Raw genomic sequence first — 19,177 nt, forward strand, 5'->3', positions numbered from 1 at the left:
GACAGAGAGAGACACAGCGAGAGAGGGAACACAAGCAGGGGGAATGGGAGAGGGAGAAGCAGGCTTCCCGCCAAGCAGGGAGCCCGATGTGGGGCTCGATCCCAGGACCCTGGGATCATGACCTGAGCCGAAGGCAGACGCTTAACGACTGAGCCACCCAGGCGCCCCTCAGTGTCCCCTTTTTTACATGTGGGGAAACTGAGGCAGCTCCTAAGGTAGAGCTGGGACCAGAACCCAGGCAGTATAAGAGTTCTTGCTCCTCAACACTGTCTGGCTCCAAGGTGAGTGCTCTTCACCACTGTTCCCATTGGCAAAATGGGGATATGCTTCCCAACAATAATAAAAAGGAACAATTATTAAGGAAAAAAAAACTTTTTAAAAACATCCCAGAACAGTAGGAATTCTACCCACCAAGAGGTCAATGGTAATTAGGGTGGAGGTTGGGGGGGGTGCAGGGAGGATTCAAAGTATGGTTGGAATAGGGGCATGAGGCAGTTTTGATTTTTTTTCAACATATTTTCCTTCTTTATCTTTGTACATATTATATTGTGCATTACAATTACAGCAAATTCCTTTTTAAATGACAAAAGAACGACTTTTTAAAAGTATGTATTTTGTAAAGATTTTATTTATTTATTTGAAAGAGAGAACACAAGGGGCAGGGGGGGAGGGAGAAGCAGACTCCCTGCTGAACAGGGAGTCCACTGCTGCCGATCTCCATCCCAGGACCCTGAGATCATGACCTGAGCCAAAGTCAGACACTTAGCTGACTGAGCCACCCAGGCGCCCCTGAAAGTATATTTAACCCACTGTGATTCTTCTGTGTTATTCATCCTATAAGTGCCCTATTTTCTAACTCACTTGGCAGAAATGACTTCAAGTTCAAAATAAAAATTAAACCCAAGTTCATGAAAAGCTTTTGGTCCCAGGGCAGGGCTTTGAGCACTGAGCAACATCCTTTGCTTGGAATGCCCATTGTGGCTCAAAGAGGCCTGCTTTAAGGATTCCGTTTCTTCTTCCACCCCGCCATGCCCCAGAGCTGGAATGTGAGTGGGTAGAAACCAGACAGTCTCAAAAGCCTTCATATATTTCTGTGAGATGTTGAGATTTAAGAATAGGGACCGACAATCAAAGCCAGCTAACCAGAGTTGAGTTATTGGTAACTAGTCGGATAACCCAGTCTCTTAGCAGCAACTACTTGAAAGCAGTGTTTTCCCCACACTACACACAAAGGCATGCATTATGGATTGTTTCTCTTTCCTTGGAACACATTTCCCACAGTCAACACCACAGAACCCTGCATTTAGATTTATTTCAAGGACCATTTGAACTTGAGCACTCAGCCTTAAGAAGAGAAAGTCACACACACAACAGTAAGATCAGAGAGCCTTCTGAGGCTCCTGGGGGTCATGTCACCACTGCGTACCCCAAACCAAGGGGTTTCTAACTTAAATTCTAACTTAAATCTAACTTTGGTTTCTAACTTAAATACTGAAGATAAAAGACAAAAAGTTTAACTTGATGGACGAAAGGAAGCCCGGAGAGACAGACATATTATCACTTAGCTAGGCAGGAGTTTCTTTTTGCTGGGTAGGTGTGGTGTTTCTAACTCTAACCACAAAGCCCTAATTCTCCACGGATACCACAGCCTGTAAAATTTCTTTCTAGGTTCCATCTTCTTTGATGGCACTGGGTGATTCTGGAACATCTTCCTTTGATGTGTGTCCATGAAATTATTTAACATTATAGGTTTACTGAGCACCCATGCTCAGGGAAAAAAAAAGTTTAAAAAAAGAGAGGGGGCGCCTGGGTGGCTCGTTCGGTTAAGCGTCTGCCTTCAGCTCAGATCATGATCCCAGGGTCCTGGGATTGAGCCCCAGGTCGGGCTCCCTGCTCAGCAGGGAGTCTGCTTCTCCGTCTCCCTCTGCCACTCCCCACCTCTCGTGCATTCTCCCTCATTCTCTCTCTTTCTCAAATAAATAAATAAAATCTTTAAAAAAAAAAAAAGTGGGAAGGAAAGGATGAGCAAGCCTCCAGGTTGTTCCTACTCGGGGGATGTTGAGATTCAAGTTAGACCAGGAAAACTATCTTTTGAGCCCCAATAAGTATCTGTATGTGTTCATTTGCTACCAACTAGCAGCCTAATATCACAACCCAATAGCTGTATGAGATATGCTGGCCCTGGTGGTAGGAATTTAGCAGCCCTGGCTAATAAATGAGGAAACTGGTAATAAATGAGGAAACTGAGGCTCCGAAGTCTCAGTGGAGAGACACGTGGCCAAGCCACACAGCCATGGAGTGAAGAGCCTGTGGTATGAGGCCACTGTCAGGAATTTAACCCCCTTAGTATCAATAAGCCATCTGTCAACCAGTTCCTAGCTGAACGGATACCGGAAAGTTAGTTCTCACAAGAGAACAGGACAGGTGGAGTATCTATGAAAATAATAACTAAGTGTCCCTTGTCTCCTTCTTACACACACACACACACACACACACACACACACACACACACACACTCCCCCTCTCCTTGAAGGGATGCTGCTCCATTCCCGGGGCCACTTAGTAAGTGGTCAGGGGTCCTAGGTGGCTCAGTTGGTTAAGTGTCTGCGTTTGGCTCGGGTCATGATCCCGAGGTCCTGGGATCGAATCCTTCGTCAAGCTCCCTGCTCAGCGGGGAACCTGCTTCTCCCTCTGCCTGCTCTCACTTGCTCTCTCTCTGACAAAAAAAAAATAAATGAAATCTTTTTTTTAATTTTATTTATTTATTTGACAGAGAGGTAGAGAGCACAGTAGGTAGAGAGGCAGGCAGAGGGAGAGGGAGAAGCAGACTCTCCATTGAGCAGGGAGGCCGACATGGAACTCGATCCCAGGACCCTGGGATCATGACCTAAGCCAAAGGCAGCCGCTTAACCGACTGAGCCACCCAGGCGCCCAAAAAATAAATGAAATCTTAAAAAATAAAAAAACAAAAAACAGATTGAGGTATGGGTCTCCTGGATGGCTCAGTCAGTAGAGAATGAGACTCTTGATCTTGGTGCTGTAAATTTGAGCCCCACATTGGGTGGGAGATAAAACAGAGATTATTTAAAAATAAAATCTTGGGGCACCTGGGTGGTTCAGTGGGTTAAAACGACTGCCTTCGGCTCAGGTCATGATCCTGGAGTCTCAAGATCCAGTCCCGCATCAGGCTCCCTGCTCAGCGGGGAGTCTGCTTCTCCCTCTGACTCTTCCCCCTCTCTCATGCTCTCTCTCTCTCTCTCTCATTCTCTCTCTCAAATAAATAAATAAAATCTTAAAAACAAAAACACAACAGGCTCAGGTGGGGAGCAGGGGCACCAGTGCAGACAGAAAAGCGAGGTTACAGATGAAGGAAAAATTAGCGGAGGAAAGGGGTGACCCATCACCCTTCATTGTTTTAAGGTTAGTGTCTGGGTCACTCTGGCAGTAGAATTTGCTTCCCAGTCATGTTTCTGCTTGGGCTAATGTTGTGTTATTTCTCAGAGAGCAAACACCATGGCTGTTGATCAGCACAGTAAAAAAATGTCATAAATGGCACTTCTGGAGTTGGTAAAAAGCTAGTGCAAATACTTTTATGGCTGCACATTTGTGTGAAGGGGGTCAAACCAAGTCGGGTTCAAATCCCAGCTTTGTTTCATTCGTGCCACCGTAAGCAAGTTACTCTGATCTTCCTCGAGCATCCATTTCCCCATTCTGGAAATGCAGACATCCTCATCTCCTTTGAGGGATTGCTTCAAGGATTCTTGGTTCAGCAAGTATTTACTGAGCCGTGACTCTTTGCCAGGCATGATTCTAAGGCCTGGGAAGTACAGCAGTAGACAAAGTAAGGTCCCTGCCCTCATAGGGCTTACATTCCAGGGAGGAAAAGATAAATTAACAAGTTACTAAGTACCATGAATGAAAAGTGCTAATACAGAAAAATAAGCAGGTAAGGGAGTTCTAAGGCTTTATGCAGAGCCAGGGTGGAGGGGACAATTTAAGAAAAGGCATTTCAGGAAGGCCTCAAGATGGCACCTTTGAAGAGAATGTCCCAGTTTCTGGCTGCATGCCAAAGCAAGGTAGTGAGCTGTATGGCAGTGTGGGGGACAGTTTCGGGGGCCTGCTCAAGCCCTACACACCTAACACACCTCTGCTGTTCTAGTCCCAAAGACCCAGCTGCAAACACAACAGCAAATAAGCCCTGCCCTTCGGGTCTGAATATCCAGCGGAATGAGAATGACGTTAGCATGCAGCTCCCACACAGGCCTGAGCCCAGCATCAGCTCCTGCTCTTCCTGGCTAGAAGGGCCAGAGGGCCTCCGGTTCCCCTTGTCCTTTTGATAATCAAGGCCAGAAAAGAACTCAGGTTTCAATCTTTTGTCTTTCCAGGCCTCCACTGGACAGTTCAGCAATGAGCCAGCACCCATTGATAAAACCTCACTCAGTTTAATCTCAATACTCCTGTCTTAATGGGGCTCCAGTGCTCAGCTGGAGAAGCTAGGGCTGCTGCTTTGCTCAAGTCTGAGAAAGAGGGCTTGGCTTCAGTTTTCCAGGGTGGACACTAACCAGCAACGGATCCCATCTCAGTTTATTTAAAAAAGGGAAGTGGGCAAACACTGACCTTCACGCTCACAGGAGCCGGCACCTTGCCCGCTGCAGAGGTGACTTCTTCCCTGACGGAGGGAGAGAAGCTTGCTTGGTTTCATCAAAAAGAACGAAGAGAAGGGTGGGGGGTGCGGCCCTCTGGCTTCCACACTAAATTGGAGTTTTACTGTCCCGTTGCTGGCTGCATGTTAACTACACAAACACCCAACCCGCCTGCCTAAATACAGGGGCGGTAATTGATCATACCCACAGGCTGCAGTCCAGGATGCATTCCTGCGGCCAGCTTGGGCAACTCCAGGAACTGTTTGCTTATCGATTAGAAAGAAAAGGCTCCCTTCCACGCCACAGTAATTGCCCACTTTTCCTTTCTGTTGGTTTCCCTGAGGCCAGGGAGGGCCCCATGTTCCAAATTCCAAAGCAGCTGAACCCCTCCTCCCTCTAGCTCCTGCAGACACTTCACAGGTAAAGGCAGCTGACAGACCTGGGGTAGGGGACCAGATCCTAGGTCCTAATGCAGTGGGAAGGGCTCCCTTCATCTTAGTTGCCCACTTGTACAATTAAATACCTTGACCAACGTATCTCTAACATCATCTCCAACCAGGGTCCAACATGCCCTACACAGAGATTCTCGGGGATATTTTTAAATATACCCAGGTCTGGGCATATTTTAAATCTTCCCCAGGTCTTAGAGCACCCAGCAGGGGCTCCCTTTGTGCTAGGAAAGAGGAAGAGTAAGCACTTTTCATTATCACAACAACCAATTAGGGAAGGATCACTTCCAAAGTCATCAGTAAAGGCTCAGAGACGTTAAGTGACTCTCCCAAGACAGCAAATACAAGTCTAGTTGAACCCCAGGACCACACTCTTAACCTTTGCACAGTCTCGCTTCTCCACAGACTAATCTGTTTTGGGGCCTCCTCTTTTCTCCACCGCTGTCTGACAGCAGGATGTGAGTATAGTGATTTCCTTCCATTTACTCTGGACCACGGGATGCTAACATGATGGGAAAACAAACACACCTCACATTTCCTCAATCACTTCTTTGCAGAGTTTTATTGGTTTTCCTTTTGAAACATTTTATTCATTTATTTATTTGAGAGAGACAGAGCGCATGAGCAGGGGTAGGTGCAGAGGAAGAGGGAAAAAGCAGACTCCATGCTGAGCACAGAGCGCAACGCAGAGCTAGATCCCACAACCCAGAGATCAGACCTGAGCCGAAATCAAGAGTTGGACGCTTAACCGACTAAGCCACCCAGGCGCCCCTCCTCAGTCACATTCTATCACGGTGCTTTGTTACCCACATCTATCCCCTCCCCAAATCTTAGTTTTTTATTTTCCAAAAGTAGCACCTTGTATCCATCAGAGGAAGAAAGTAACAAAACACAGATGACATCACAGCATTATTCATAATAGCCAAAAAGCAAAACTACCCAAATAGCCAAAAGCAGAAACAACCTCAAGTGATGAATGAATCAAACGTAGTCTATCCATATAAAAGAGTATCATTCAGCAATAAAAAGAAATGAATTATGGATACATGCTACACCATGGATGAACCTTGAAAATATTTCACTAAGGGAGAGAAGCCCGTCATAAAAGACTATGTCTTGTATGGTTCAATTTATATGAAATGTACAGAGTCCATAAAGCTACAGACCAAAAATCAATTAGTGACTGCCTAAGACTGGGGGTGTGGGGGTGAGGAGATGTGAGGGGTGACAGCCATGGGGTGAGGGATTTCTTTTTGGGATGATGAAAATATTTTAAAGTTATATGTGATTGCACAACTTTGAATATATTGAAAAGCCACTGAATCCTACACTTTTATTTTTTTAATCCTACACTTTAAATGGGTGTAATATATGATCTAAGAAGCATATCTCAATAAAAGCTTTTAATTAAAAAAAAAAAAAAAAAGGACAAGCCAAAAGCACAAAGCCCTCATGGTCCCATCCATACACAGAAGACACTGTCTATGCTTGTAATATGTCTGATTCTGGTCTATACCCTTTCACTTATGTCCCCTGTCCTGCAATCCCTTGATAGACTGTTTTTCTAAAATTAGGGTATGAGAGGGGCGCCTGGGTGGCTCAGTCATTAAGCGTCTGCCTTTGGCTCAGGTTATGATCCAGGGTCCTGGGATCAGAGCCGTGAATCGGACTCCCTGCTCAGCAGGAAGCCTGCTTCTCCCTCTCTCACTCCCCTTGCTTGTGTTCCTTCTCTCGCTGTGTCTCTGTCAAATAAATAAAATCTTTAAAAATAAAATAAAATAAAATAAAAAATAAATAAATAAAATTAGGGTACGGGAGTGCCTGGCTGCAGTCGGAAGAGCATGCAACTCCTGATCTTGGGATCACGAGTTCGAGTCCCACATTGCGTACAGTAGAGATTATTTAAATAAATAAAACCTTAAAAAATAAATTAGGGTGTGGACACTACTGTATTTTTAAGAACCTTCTTTCCTAACTTTCTTCTTTCTCCCCATTTACCCATAAAAAACAAAAAAAAATTAACCTATGCATGGTATCACTACTCTGCAACAAAAGGGAACGATACACTTCTGATGAACCTTAAAAGCATTACACTCAGTGAAGGCACTTCGGTGCTTCAGTAGTTAAGCGTCTGCCTTCAGCTCAGGTCATTGTCCCAGAGTCCTGGGATTGAGTCCCAGGTCGGGCTCCCTGCTCAGCAGGAAGCCTACTTTTCCCTCTCCCACTCCCCCTGCTTGTATTCCTGCTCTCGCTATCTCTCTGTCAAATAAATAAATAAAAATCTTTAAAAAAAATTCTAAAAAAAAAAAAAAAAAAGCATTACACTCAGTGAAAGAAAAAGACCAAAGACTGGGAAAGATCGCCAGCCATGGAGATCTGGCCTCAGTTAGTTTGAGGCATGGCCCAGGCCTGGGTATTTTTTTTTAAAGTTCACTGAAGAGTACCTTCCTATTACATGAAAATTCTAGAGAACAAGAGACAGAAGTTGATCAGGGGCTGTCTGGAGCTGGGGGTGGGGAGTGGGCATGGGGCTTGACTGCCAATAGGCAGGAGAGAACTTGTGATGAAAGCAGTCTAAAAGTGGATTGTGGTGATGCCACACAGCTGGGTACATTTATAACAATTATCTCCCTGAACACTTGCAGTGGGTAAACTGTGTGGTATGTAAATTACATCTGGATGAACCTGTAACAAAAATAAGTTACTTGGGTCTCCTTTGAGTCAAAGACCCATGGTTCAAAAAAGATGCAATCCATGCACCCAAAATGCCCGGGTCAGAGGTATGAAAAAGTGGGAAGGGAAAAGAGAAGCCATAAATAATTCTTAATAATAATTAGAAGAGTAAATGCCCAACATAACGACAGTCATTATGTGGAGGCATTGTGCTGAGCACTTGACAAACCTTGACTCCTAAGCTGCTATAAAGCAGGTATGGTTCTTTAATCCCTTGGTGCTGATGAGCCAGAGGCCCAGAAAAGATTAAGTCATTTGCTCAAGGTCACAGAGCTGGTCAGTCTCTGAAGCAGAATTCACACCCAGGACCAGCCACCACTGGCTTAGCCACTAGGCTAAATCTGCTCTGCCTTAAGGAAGGAGAGAAGCTCCAGGGGTAGAAGAGCAACGTGAGATGGATGCAGATCCATGCTGGGCACATAGGGAGAACGCTAAAACCAGACTTATTCCCTGTAAAGAACACAACCCAGAGAGAAATACATGCCAATCTGGAGCAGCATTTCCCAAGCCCTGAGTGACACAGAAATGTGCTGACTCTGGCTGTGGAAACACGGAAATGTGCTGTGGGGTTAGGAATGTGCAATCATTCACTGAACTCAGGAACGAGGACTGGAAACCTCTTTCACAACACAGAGAAGGCTTGCACCTTTTCCAAATGTGGGCTGTGCTGGAAAAGCATGGGGCCTTCTGCCTCTGACATTTGCAACAAAACTCCTAAAACGGCTCAAAAGAACAGCTGGAAGTCAAAGCTGCAGAAGTTAGGCATTTCCCACGTCTCTTGGTCACATGCGTTTGCAGATGACTCTGAAACAAGTGCTCACTTGTCCAATAAAGCTTACAAGAGGAGGCTTTCTCTTTCTTAATAAATGCTAGCATCATTTTTCATTATCAACAACAAATAAGCATTGATGCGAAAGGCCGTTGCTTCCAAGAGCGTTTGCTAAACCTACTCAACTGGCTCTAAAGGTAACTGCTCATCCCCCGGCACGTGCCTTTGCACAGGCCCCTGAGAAATAAAGCCCACAACCAATCCTGCTTCCCTCCACGTGCCAGGAAAAGGCAGACATATCTCAAGACTGGGGTGCTCACTCCGAGAATTCCAAGCAGATAAAACAAATGAAAAGGACATGAAGAGCAGCCCAAAGGCTCCAGACTGGGATTCTGCCATCAGCTGCGGCACGGGCTACACAGGCCACACGGGGCCCCTCTCACAAGATGCGGCTGTATGGCTGCCACAAGGACCTGTGGCACCTCTCCCAGCAGCAGCTCCCTGACTTTTCATTTTCCTGCTTACAACTCTTTCAAGACGCCATGGAACACTTATCCAGCCTCTTCCCATTTTCCAATGTGATCAAAATTGGAACGTTACACACGTGCAAAATGACCTTTGTACGAGGTTATTCACTAAGGCATTGTAGCAGCAAATTATAGGAGACAACTCAAGCAGCCATCAACAGAGGATTAAATAAACTATGGAATTTTCTCAGTTTCCAATGAAATACTACTGTGGCAGTGCAAGGGATATATTCCTGGGGCGCCTGGGTGACTCATTTCGTTGAGCATCTGCCTTCGGCTCAGGTCATGATCCCAGGGTCCTGGGATTAGAGTCCAGCATCAGGCTCCCTGCTCAACGCGGAGCCTGCTTCTCCCTCTCCCCCTGCTCATGCTCTCTCTCTCAAATAAATAAAATCTTCTAAAAAAAAAAAAAAGAATATACATTCATCTTTGCTTATGTTTGCATACAGAAACTTTGGGAAAAAACCCATAAGAGAAATTATAGGGGTGGGGGAGGGGCTGTTATTAGACCAAAATAGGACAGGGCAGGAATACAACTTCTCATTGTATATACTTTTTATACTGGTTGATTTTTCAGCCATGTGAACATATTATTCCCTCATAAAAAAGAAAAAGAAGAACTGTAAGGTATACCGTATATAAATTGTTCTAGGAGAATTCGTATTTTCACAAGTGCTCCGGAGAAGCACTGTCTCCAGGGGACCAGAACCCCTCTGAGAATCTCAGCAGGAAGCCTAGGGAGGGGTCCACATGGGGGGTGGGAAAAGAAGGGGATGACCCACACATGACCAGAGAAGGAGGGGGTGCTGCAGGGGAGGACTCTATTCAGCTAGTCTAGTAAGAAGAATGCTGGATGCCAAGTCAGGTGACCAGATTCTCTGGGTGGGGGCGGGGGTGGTCAGGAAGCCGAGCACTCAAGGCAAGTCCCCTTCATTCTCCCTGCATTAGTTTTCTCATCAGTAACACACACAGTCTGAACTTGATCAGAAAAGATGTGGGCTTGAAGGCTTTCTTCTCGGACATCATGGCAAGGAGAACCAGTATGCCTTTTGTGGATGGCATTCTGACCACGTTTGCAGATTTTTCATTCTTACTACCTCTTGTCCAGCAAAGCCCGTGGCTACGACATCATCCCACAGCTGGACTCACACATGTGAATGAGGACAGATGTTTCAGGAGAGTCACTACAAGCCTGGTCAAAGTGGCAGGAGACAGAAACAGCACTGACAGAGGACCGGTTAAATGAATAATAAGAGGCATCCACTCGACAGAAAATTGGGCAGAAATGACAAAGAACAAGATAGTCATTAAGAAAAATCAAGCAGGGGCACCTGGGTGGCTCAGGCGTTAAGCGTCTGCCTTCGGCTCAGGTCGTGATCCCAGGGTCCTGGGATCGAGCCCCGCATCGGGCTCCCTGCTCCGCGGGAAGCCTGCTTCTCCCTCTCCCACTCCCCCTGCTTGTGTTCCCTCTCTCGCTGTGTCTCTCTCTGTCAAATAAATAAATAAAATCTTAAAAAAAAAAGAATCAAGTAAATCCATGTAACAATAGGGGAGGAATTTGTCTTTAAAAACAAAAAGTAAAATGGGCTAGAGAATACACTTATTTTCAGAGTATTTTCAAAAAGATACAAAAGACTGGTAATGGGTTGCCTCCGAGGTGGGAGACTTGCTTTTAGACCCTTTTGTACTATTTGAACTGGTTTGTGTTTGCTTTCTAACTTCACATTAACTGGCATTGTTCTCTTAATGAGAGACTTAGGCTGAAGGAGTGATGGTATTTAGTGGACTAACTTCACGGAGAAAGCTCTGCATTCACCAGGCTTCCCAAAACCCCTAATGCAGACTTCAGTTGCATTATCAGAAACAAGACACTCAGGATATGAGAGGCTAGCTGGTCCTGTTCTGCCCAATTCCATCTGTGGTTTGAGAAGTACATCCTCAGGGTTGCAATCTAATGAGCTAAATGAATGCTTTTTTTCCTTTCCAAAAGTCATGCTTTAAGAGGGACACTGACCCATGGAACCGGTCCAGAGGCAAAGGGGCAAAGATGGCAACTTGCCCTCTACAGAGTGAGGGACAGGCTGGGGGAAGAGACAGGACTGTCCTCAAGATGCACAGGGCTGACTCCTTCCAGAAGTGTCCGTGACAATGGCACCAGAGGGCAAGAAAAGGGCCAGGGAGAGAGTAGAGATAGTGAAACCACTTGAGAGGGGAAGGAAATGTCTTAAGAGCTACCCCAAACAGAACTGGGCTCCCAGCCTCCCAAATGCCCCTCACTAACCCGAGCACAAACGGCTTCGCAGGTGCAGCCTCCGCGCAGCACTGGGTTTCAGAGAGTAAGCTTGGAGTCCAGAGACATCTGGATTCTGCTCTCGACTATGCCTCTAACTAGCGCCATGACTTCAGGAACATTAACCCCGAGTCTCCGTTTCCTCAATTTTAGACAGAACGGTCCCTACACACCATGCAGTCTGTTGGGAAGAGTTCTCATCAAGGGCTCAGTCGGTCTCCTGTGTAACTGACCCTGTGAATTTTGCTGCGTTATTGCCATATATAGATAGAGGGAACTGGAAGCTCGTACGGCTGCCTCTGAGGCCACCCTGCAGGTGAGGCAGGGCCACCAAGGTGATGGAGGCTCTGGAGCCCTCCCAGCAAACTCAAATCCCATCAGTGCCTCCCTCCGGACTCATCCATACCCCTTGGGACCTGCCACTCCTGCTTTTGGGTGTGGTGGCCCCTTGCCTGGGGGCAAGATCTAAATGTGAGGAAATAAATCCTTTCCCGCCTTTTCTGACGAAAGTTAGGTAACACAGGGAGCAGTGTCCATCCCTTCTCAGGCCACCTAGAAACATATCCATGCCCATGGAAAGCAGTCTCCCATGACGGTTCTCCTTTGCCCGACCCAATCCTGAGGACATAGCAGACCACCTCTGAATTGAGTCAAGGTTCTGGGTCTGTGAATGGGCGTCAGGGAAGGCGTGAGCCCCTGGAATTACCAGTAAAGATGTGGACACCAGTAGCAGGCTCCATGGCCTTTGATAATTTCCTCAAGGGGCCAAAGATCCCCAAAGCGGAGTTGTGGCCTAGAGATACAGTGGGTGTATGAGTGTTGGGAGGGAGGATGAGAGAATGATGGGGTTCAAATAAGGCCACGATGATTGTTTCCAATGCCACCCCAACCCCAACCCTCCAAACACCAACAGAGAAATAACTCCACACCTCCTGCTAGCATGCTTTGAGTGCTATGAATAAAAACAAAGCACAGGTGAGGGGTTGGGGCAGGGAGATCAAAATCCAAGGTGAGAGAAGAACACACAGAGACAGCCACACACCCCAACCCTTATTTCCCTATAGACCCAATTCATCTCTTGATGCCCAGACCAGTGCAGTAGCCTCCTAACGGTCTTCCTAATTTTGGCCCAGGTCCCCAGCACCTCTGCTCTACACAATGGCCTGTTAAAACCAGTCAGATCACGGTCCGCCTGTGATCTACTCACAGCCCTCCAAGGATCTCCATTTCTCCCCCAGATAAAAGCCCAACTCCCTATTGTCAGGCCCCAGCTAGCTCTCGGACTACCCTGACCTCACTCATTCTGCCCCCAGACAACATGCTGAGTATGCTCCTGCCCAAGTCATCTGATCTGCCATTCCTCTGCCCAGATGACCATGCCCATCCTGGCTCCCTCCCTCCTTTCCTCCACTCAAAGGTTAAGGTGATGGTTAGGTCTGATGCAGGCCCTGAACATTCTAGCTAAAATAGCACTCCACTGCTTCTAGTATTCCCTCTCTATGCTCCTTCTCTGCTTTATTTTTTCCTTATAGCATTTACCACCTCATATTTACCAGACCTATTTACTTATTTATTTACCTATTATCCTCCCAGTAGAGTATAAGTTTCATGATGGCAGGAGTTTTGCCTGTCCCTGAAATATGTTTATTACTGAATCTCTACAGCATGTACAACACTGCCAAGCATTTAGTAGGTACTCAATAAACATCTGTCGAGTGAATAAATGGTGCATTTGTCTTCCCCAAACATTGGTCAGATCCTACAGTCCAGATGGCCCCAAAGCCAATCTGACAGCAAGTAAACCCTGAACAAGTAGATCAACAGAGGTGATCATCCTTTCCAGAGACCATGATGGCCAGTAATTGTGGGCTTTGAATCCCCAGTTTTAGACACTGACTAAGGGACCTGGGGTCAGCCCCAGCATAAAGGGGACAAAGATGCTCATGAGCCAGGAGTACCCACCTTAACTTCAGGAGTCTTTGCAAGCAGGCTAAGACAGTATATATCAACATCATGATTTCACACCTATGGTTACTAATTAAGTGTTCCAGTATTAACCCTATCACAAGCTCCATACAGATTTTTAATCATCACAACCCTAGGAGGTAAGTACTGTGGTCCCATTTTACAGGTGAATAAACCAAGACTCACATAGATGAAGGGACTTGCCCATGGTCACACAGCTAGCAAACAGGCCAAGATGAGAATTGAACTCAGGCCAGCCTGACCCCAAAGCCTTTAAAACCTCCATTTTGCCCCACCCTTTTGATCTGTTCTGTCAATATGTCTCCTCCCTGGTTCTACCTCTTCACTTCCTGCACAAGGTCACCAAATGGGCATGTCAGGTTCCAGACAGGAGCGGTTTATTTCCCAGACAGGCCACTGGGGCATCTCATTAAAGCTGGCACTCCAGAAGAGGCTCAGTGCTCATGGGGCAGGCAGCGTGTTGACATCTGACAAAGCCCATTGAGACAAGATCTTTGGGAAACGCAACAGTACAGGAACTGGCTCTAAGAGCTGTAAGTAGGACACCTGGATGGCTCAGTAGGTTAAGCATCTGCCTTTGGCTCAGGTCATGATCCCAGAGTCCTGGGATTGAGCTCCACATTGGGCTTCCCTGCTCGGCAGGAAGCCTGCTTCTCCCTCTCCCACTCCCCCTGCTTGTGTTCCCTCTCTTGCTGTGGCTCTGTCAAACAAATAAATAAAATCTTAAAAAAACAAATAAATAGCTGTAAATAAAGTTGGCTCGCTCAACACCTTGGCTGGTGATGGGGTTCGCTGGCTGTGGCAAACCTGGAAGGGCCACCTGGCCATCCCCAAAGGCTTTCACTGCTTAAATTAAAGTGCAAACTTCAGATGTTAATTCCCAGAGAACTTCTTGCCTTCTGACCTAAAAGGAGGCATGCCACGTCAGAGGAGCCAGGAAGAGAAAAAAAACCTTCTCCTTACCTCCATCGATACTGTGGGAGAACTGTGCATTATTATCAAACCCTGTACAGGTGCTTGGATGGCTCAGTTGGTTAAGCGACTGCCTTGGGCTCAGGTCATGATCCTGGAGTCCTGGGATCGAGTCCCGCATCAGGCTCTCCTGCTCAGCAGGGAGTCTGCTTCTCCCTCTGGCCCTTCCCCCCTTCTCACGCTCTCTCTCTCAAATAAATAAAATCTTAAAAAACAAAACAAAAAAAACAAAACAAAAAAACAAAACCCATACAAGGCAAACACATGCCACTGAGGCCAATTCTAAAAACTTTCCCTTCTTGTTCTTAATGCTCTGTTTCTGCTGACTGGGCAGGAGTGCAGACTAGTCAGGATGCCATTGTAAACACCCTTTTAAGCCATTAGCTTATTAGGCTCCTGTGGAGAGCCTGCCTGCCTTTTGATTACATAATACATCAAACTTATCTTGGGTGTTCATTTTCTTCGGCAGGTAGGTGCCTGTGGTTTCCCAGAAGCCCTTCTGTTTACGAGAAGCCGGCAAACCAAGGTTCTTCAGAGGATGGGGCCGTGCGGAGTAAGAGCTCTACTACCTCAAACAGGAACTGTTTCATTAATCCATGATCTCATTTCCCCACCCCTTGGAATTTTTAAAAATCGAGATATAATTCAGTAATGTAAAATCCACCAATCCCAAGTGTATAATTTCAGCGGTTTCTAGGTTTTTCCCTATGTTGTATAGCCATCACTACAATCTAATTCCAGAACATTTCCATCACCCCAAAATGAAAACTGCACACCCATCAGCAGTCCCAATTCCTCTCCTTTTCCCCCCAGGCCCCTGGCAGCCACTCATCTATGAGTGTCCGTATGAATCGGCCTATTCTGGACATTTCATATAAATGCAATCACACATTATGGGGCCTTGTGTATCTGCCTTCTTCCACTTAGCCTATTTTCGAGGTTCATCCAAGTCGTACCAGGTATCAGTGCTCTGTTCTTTTTCGTGGCTGAATACTCTTCCATTGTATAGGTAGACCGCATTTTGTTCATCCAGTCACTAGTTGATGAACATCTGGGTTGGTTTTCATTTTGTTTTGTTTGACTGCTATGAACATTCATGTATAAGTTTTTGGGTAGACATATATATGTTTTCAAGTCTCTTGGGTTGATACCTAGGAGTGGAACTGCTAGCTTGAATAGTGATTGTGCTCAGTTTTTTGAGGAAATGCCAGAGGTTTTCCACAGTTTTCCATTCCCACTAGTGCATGAACGTTTTAATTCCTCTACATTCTTGCTAACAGTTGTCATTTTCTGGTTGTTTTTTAGAGATTTTTAAGTAACTTCTACACCCAACGTGGGGCTCAAACTCACAACCCCGAGATCGAGTCAACATGCCCTAATGCCTGAGCCAGCCAGGTGCCCCTGTGTTTTTCAAATTATAGCCATCCTAGTGAGTGGTAAGTACTATCTTACTGTGGTTTTGCTAATGATCTTTTAAGGAAACCTGTCACCTCCCCTAGAAAAATCACAGCCTCACAAACACGGGGTTGCTTTGAAGGCAACCCTGGCTAAAACATTTTGGTGGTGGTTTAATAGCAACTAGTACTATTACTTCTACCACCAACACTTTCTGTAGCACATACCATGTGCCAGGCTCATTATATTAGACATTTAACCTTCACCAGAACTATAACAAGTGCCATTATTATCTCCATTTGACATATGGGAACAAAGAGGCACAGAAGGGCTGAGTAGATTGCTCAACGTCACACAGCCTATTACTAACATGAAACTGGAATTTGAGCACAGATCAGTCTTGGCCACAGAGCTCTGGGCCACTGTGCTTTCACAGATAGGAAGCACAATGCCAACATGCTTGAACACTACAGCCTAAATGAACCCAAGGTGATGATTCTGGCTTTCTCTAAACCAGTTCATGATATAAGGCTTATATACACCAGCATTACATTTGTGATGGGGCTCTCTGTGGGAGATGGGACCACCTGGTGGTAACAAGCTGCAAGTGGAAGTCACAAACACCTGGACTGAGCTTTCAGCTCCATCACTCAGACCTCCAGTTCAAGTTAAGTCGTTTGCCAAACCTCCAGGCCTCAGTTTCCTCATCTGGGAGATGGGTCTAATGGTGATCTCTAAATCCAAGACCTGGAGTGAGGATTAAATGAGAAAGTGCAGACAGAAAAAGATCAGCACCCTAGCTGACATATAAGCCTGTCGGACTCGGATTTTATGCACAGGTTGTTTTGCTAAAAATGGTGCATAACTCAAAGGGTGCTAAGTTTTCCTGTAAAAGTAGATGTGAAGGATTCCTATTCTTTAGAAGTTGCAGACAAAATGACACTTTATTATGTAAAACATTATAGGGCAATTTCAAGTTTGAATTAGTCTGTGCGCTGTACAGTGGCTAGGGCGGAACTCCGTGCCCATCAGGCATTATGCTAAGCATTTTATCATTCATGTTCATAGAGAGCATAATTATTCAAATAGCAAAAGTAGATGAGCTGTCCTTGTTACCTGCTACTATGTTAAAAGAAACTGAAAATAACTATTTGGGCACTTTATAACTTTCACTGCTTAATTCCTCCCCTTTTGAAGGTCCGTGGTAGATACAACGTGGAAAGGGGGTGCTCAGCTAACGCTGAACACCCAGGTACCATGAATGTGTTCTGGAAAATGCTCACACCGGAACTTACACTGTCTTGACCTTGAGGTCTAACTTCAGGGCCTATTAAAATATAACCTTGTATTCCTTTTGAAAGCAACGTGCTGACACCACCAGCTCTGTTTACTTCAAAAGCTTCATTTTTTTTTTTTTTAAGAATGCCAGCTATGCTTTATTACAGGGGAAAGAAAGAAATTAAGTCTTTTTGAATTACAAACTTGAATTCCATGTGCGGCTAGTGCGTACATGGATACAGTTTACACAAAACTCCTTTGCGTATAAACACAAAAACAAACTTCCATCCCCTCCTTGCATCCCATAGACACTTTAAGTTCTATTCCCCAAGTGGGACACAAGGAGGCCAGTGGCTCCGACTAGAAGAGAAGAATGCCATCATTTCTTCTCGCATTCCCCACTGCATATACCGTGACCACAGAGGCCAACATTTTAAATGGCTTGCATGCAAATTCCATAACAAGATATTCCTGGGAGAGTTGGGCATATTTTGATTATGGAATGGCTGTTAGATGAGACTTTAAATTTTCTTTGTTGGGACAATGGTGATCTTTAGTTGTGGTTCAAAAGGAGCATGTCCTTACTCTTAGGAGATGCAGGTTAAAATATGGAGTGGTGAGGTCTACGACATACATTGAGATGGCTCACAGGGCCAACAAACACACCGAAGCCAAGTATGACCATGCTGATTGTAAAATGTAAAGTACTTAAGTGTTCACTGTACTATTTCTCAACTTCTATGTATGTTCTAAGTTTTTTTTTCCCGAAGCCAAGTATGACCATGCTGATTCTAAAATGTAAAGTACTTAAGTGTTCACTGTACTATTTCTCAACTTCTATGTATGTTCTGTTTTTTTTTTTTTAAGATTTTATTTATTTATTTGACAGAGACAGCGGGAGAGGGAACACAAGCAGGGGGAGTGGGAGAGGGAGCAGGAACACAAGCAGGGAGCCCGATGCGGGACTCGATCTCAGGACCCTGAGATCATGACCTGAGCCACCCAGGCACCCTTTTTTTTTGAGATTTTATTTACTTATTTGAGAGAGAGGAAGCACCAGCGGGGGGGTGGGGGGAGGCAGAGGAAGAGGGAGAAGTAGACTCGCAGCTGTGCATGGAGCCCAATGTGGGATTCGATCCCAGGACCCTGGAATCATGACCTGAGCCACTTAACTGACTGAGGCACCCAAGCGCCCCTCTAAGTTTTTCATGGTTGAAAAAGTTGTGGGAGTGGGGGAAGTTCTACAGGAAGAAATAACCAAACTAACCGACCATGTATGTACTGAGGATGGAATCAGGAACGCTCTTCAGCTAGGCTGCATGGACACAGTGGCACCCATGGCTGATGCGAGGACAAAGGCCCCCATCCGCGGGTAAGCAGCCTCTGTCCTGAGCCTCATGTCCACCCTCCAGCTGCTGCTCAGTATCTCACTATCTGTTTGAACACTAAATGCCAGCCATCCACTTTGACTGCAAAGGTTCCATGTTGTACTGGGCATCATTCAACATTTTAAGACATCCACTCCTGAAGGTTCATAACCACTGGCCATTTGCCAAAGAACATTCTTTCTCCTTAGCTTCCAGAGTCTCTGCTCTTGGCTAACTCTGACAGCATAACTTGCTTCCCTTGCCTGAAAATAGGGAAGAGCCCTGTGGCACGGAGGTTAAGCTCTGATACGGACTTGAGTTCAAACCCAGCTCTGCCATCTCCGAGCTGCATAATCCCGGGCCAGTCACTTTACTTCTCCAAGACTCAGTTTATTTCACTCCAACACAGAGATAATACAGTCAGTTCTATTATACTTGTTTCGAAAATGCAAGTGTGTTCCAACAAGAATGACTTATTAGGGAACAATTTGAGCATAACTCAAATTTCAAGTTTGCTCATGTGTGTAATTTTGTCTGAGAGAAACACTAGGTGAATACAGAGCAGTATATTCTGCTGAAGGGTAGGAATGCACAAAACACACAGATCCTCCAGCCACACCCATCCACATCTGGGGTTACCACTTTCCATCTGACTTCACATTATCTTCCTTCCACAAGAACTCACAAGATGCAGCCCCACCAGACCTACTCCCACAAGCAAACTTTTTTTTTTTTTAACGTATTACAATGAAGTTTTTGAGTGCTGTG

The 19,177-nt window shown here is 45.6% G+C and overlaps 1 protein-coding gene across 2 annotated transcripts in view; it reads right to left on the reverse strand.

Moving 5' to 3' along the window:
• Nucleotides 1-19,177, reverse strand: part of CDH1 (cadherin 1) — a 77,987-nt gene that overhangs the window by 32,722 nt on the left and 26,088 nt on the right. Inside the window, exon 1 of one of the 2 annotated variants that reach the window (XM_073880078.1) lies at nt 4,618-4,665. The exons of the other annotated variant lie outside the window; for it this stretch is intronic. The gene's annotated coding sequence lies outside the window, so the exon portion shown is untranslated. Of the gene's footprint in view, nt 1-4,617; nt 4,666-19,177 lie in introns of those variants that run through there. 2 annotated transcript variants of the gene reach the window in all.

This window comes from Callorhinus ursinus, unplaced genomic scaffold, assembly GCF_003265705.2.
Source record: "Callorhinus ursinus isolate GAN/ISIS: 27379988/994484 unplaced genomic scaffold, GSC_fseal_2.0 scaffold37, whole genome shotgun sequence".
NCBI lineage: Eukaryota > Metazoa > Chordata > Mammalia > Carnivora > Otariidae > Callorhinus > Callorhinus ursinus.